Source organism: Tupaia chinensis, unplaced genomic scaffold (assembly GCF_000334495.1).
Source record: "Tupaia chinensis unplaced genomic scaffold, TupChi_1.0 Scaffold149383_1, whole genome shotgun sequence".
Taxonomy (NCBI): Eukaryota; Metazoa; Chordata; class Mammalia; order Scandentia; family Tupaiidae; genus Tupaia; species Tupaia belangeri.
Genome location: NW_006209227.1, coordinates 991,579 through 994,888, shown reverse-complemented (window position 1 = coordinate 994,888; position 3,310 = coordinate 991,579).

The window sequence follows — 3,310 nt, the reverse complement described above, 5'->3', positions numbered from 1 at the left end:
GCTGCCTCAACCACCAGGCCATGCAGCCAGCCCTGGAAATGCTTTTTCTTTAAGGTTTTTGTCATAGGGTGTGTATACTCACCGGAGAGAGAGAGAGAGAGAGAGAGAGAGAAGAAAGTGAGAAATCCCCCCCGGGGGGGTGATCATGCCACCACCACCGTCTCTCCTCTTCCATTCTTTCAGGATTTTGGGCATATGTGCACACGCGCCTGGTGTGATTTTCAAGGTGCCAGGTCTGGGACTTAAACTGCAGTCGTCCACATGGGAGTCCAGCACCTTAATCATGTGCCATCTGCTGGCCCCAGAAGTGCGACTTGCACTCTACCTCGCACCAGAGTTTCCTGGGAAGCTCGCTAGACTGCAGTCTACCTCCACAGGCCTGGGCGGGGCCTGGGAACACGCTTCTCCTAGCTCCGGTGCTGCTGCCGCTGGTCCGGGGAGCGAGTTTGGGAAGCAAGGCTACAAGCTCATCGCAGAAACAAGCGCCAACCGACGAGGACGAGCCTGTGTTTCTGGAGCACCTTCTCAGTGCGGGGCGCATTGTGGGGGGCTCAACAGGGCTCAGGGTTGGACCCAGCCCTAGACAGCAGACAGGCCACGGCCCAACGGCGAGGAAAGTCAACTGTCAGGCCACAGGACACTTCCAGAGATGCTTCCAGAAACGTTCATGCCTACACTAGAGTTGGTGCAGGTCATGAGTTCATTCACGTTGGGCAGCAGTGATGGCGCAGACAGGTGGGGAGCCCAGGGCCCCGCTTCCTCAGGGAATGTGGATTCCTCTTCAAGGCCCTGCACCGGCTGGCCCTGCCCCAGCCTCATCCCCAGCACTCAGCTTCATTCAGACTTAGCACTCCGGCCTTCCCACTGAGCCTTCGACCTGTCGGGCTAGTGCTCACGCTTCAGCCTGTCGAGAGCCTGGTCTCGTCTCCGGACCTGGCCTCCTCAGACAGACCTTCCTTGGCCTGGAGGAAGTTTGAGCACCGGCAACTGCCCAGCGGCAGTCAGATGTTCTGTCGGGCCATTCTGGTTTGTTCTGGAGAATGTCAAAGGTCCATGTCACTGCGTTATATTTTTGCCCATCCCTCTGCTGGGCTGAGGTGTCTGCCTGCCTTCGGTTTGCTTCATCCTTAGCACCTAGAACGGCATCTGGTACACAGTAGGCCTTCAGCGAGGATCCATCAAATGAATGAAGGAATGGCTGTTACAATGCCCTTGGAGAGGTTGGAGGTGCCCTGGGGTCCTAGGGCGGTGGAGGAAGCCTGGAGCAATCACATCTCTGAGAGGAGGACCAACGTGTGTGGGGGGGTTTGCCAGGGGTACTCCTGGGGCTGGCATCCATTTGAGGCACTGGGTGGCGGCAGGAGAGGGCAGAGGGGGAGTCGGGCTGCAAAGCATCTCAAGGGAGGCTCTGCTGACCTTGTGTGGACCTTGGAGCAAGGCTGGTCTTTGAAAATTTTATATTTCACTAATTGTGTTTAAATTTGCTATAGGGTACATGCACTCACTGAAGGGATGGAGAGAGTGCAAGTGAGAAAGCGTCCCCTCATGGCGATGGTCATGCCACAATCCTGTCTCCTCCATTTCTTCATTTGGGATTTTGGGCATGCACGCACATATGCCTGGTGTGTTTAAGCCACTGGGTCTGGGAGTCAAACCATGCAGGTGGCCGTGTGGGATCTAGCCACCTTACTGATGATGCCACCAGCTGTCCCACTTAGTCTTTTCATTCTTTTGTAAAAGATTTAATTTTATCTATTATTATTATTTTAATTTGCTAAAGGGCATGTGTGCTCATCAGAGAGAGACAGAGGGAAAGTGAAAAAGCAAGCTGTTACGTCTGGGACTCAAACCACGGTCAGCCATGTGGGAGTCCAGCACCTTACCCACACTGCCCTCTGCCGGCCTCCCAGCTAGTCTTTTACTGTTGTCCCAAGTTGGGGCAAGGGGACTGGATCTCTGTTCATCACTGGGTGCAAATAAGAAGGGGAGCTGTGAGCTCGGGTTGGCATGGTCTTCAGCAGGGTCTGCTCCACAGGAGAACTGACAGCCAGGGCTGCCTGGGGCCAGCAGCACTGAGCAGGAAGTCCTTCAGGCCTGCAGGGGCACCTACTGGGGGGATGAACCTGGACAGGCAGGAGATTCAGATATGCTGGGAGAAGGCCAAGCAGGGAGTCCAGCAGGGTCCTGGCCATGCCCTCGCTCCTCCATGATGGATGCCATCTGCCTCAGTTTACCCATGCACTTGCCACTTTCTAGGGGGCTGTCTAGGGGAGACTGAGGAGCCTGGATGGGAGGTGGGCCCAGGAGCATCCATGTCCTCGTGGGTGAAACGGAAAACTTGGTGCCTGCTTCACCCAGAGGGGAGGTGAGGGCATGGGCAGGTGGCTTTTCCCAGCTGTGGAGCCTGTCGTGGAGACGCACTGCCACCGAAAGCCAACCTGGAGGCCTCTCTCAGAGGTGCATGATGCCTCCCCACGCAGAGCCCTGGACACTGGAGCGCATAGGAACGGGCAGACCCGCAGTGCCGGCTCCGGGCAGACAGCAGGTCTGAGTATCTGTCGGAGGGTGAGGCTGGTGGAGGGGGCGGCTCCGCAGAGACAGATGGTGTTACCTGTGGTGGCAGGGTGCCTGGGAGGGAGAGCTAGCGATGCCGCAGGTGGGCCTAGGCCAGCTCCGTGCTCAGACTGGAGCACTGCCTCGACGTTGCTCATCTGACAGCTTCTGCCTCTGCCGTCTCGTTCCACACCTTCTTCCACTCAAGTTCAAAACGTCCTCTCCTCTGTGACTGACACCACCTGCCCCAGTTCACCCAGATATCTGCCACCTCTGCGCTCTTGTAGGCCGCCCTCGGGGCGTGGTTGGGCTTCATTCTCTCACTGTCCCGCAGTCACCCTTTATTTGTGCTTGCGGCCCTAAAGCGACGAGGCCACCTGCTGCCAGACGCACCTGTTGGCGTGTCCCGGTGCTCGCCACCGGCGGACACAGGGTTCTGCGAGCTGGGGGCGTCCCGCAGCTCTGGGAGGGCAGCCGGGAAGTCGGTCCCCCAGGAAGCCTCGTGGGCGCCTGCTGCGTACCCAGAGCCGGCGGCGTGGGCCGTCGCTCCCGACGCAGCCTCCTCCTTCGGGAGCTCCCCCAGGACAGCGTTTATAACTAGGACAAGGCCCGCGGCCCAGGGGCCTCCCAAGCAGGAGTGGGGAGAAACGAGGGCGCAGGGAGCGAAGGCGGGGAGTCCCGGTGTGGGGCGCAGCCCGCCCCGCCCGCGGCCGCGCCCCCGAGGGCTGAAAGGGCCCCTGTGTGCCGCCCCCCCCCG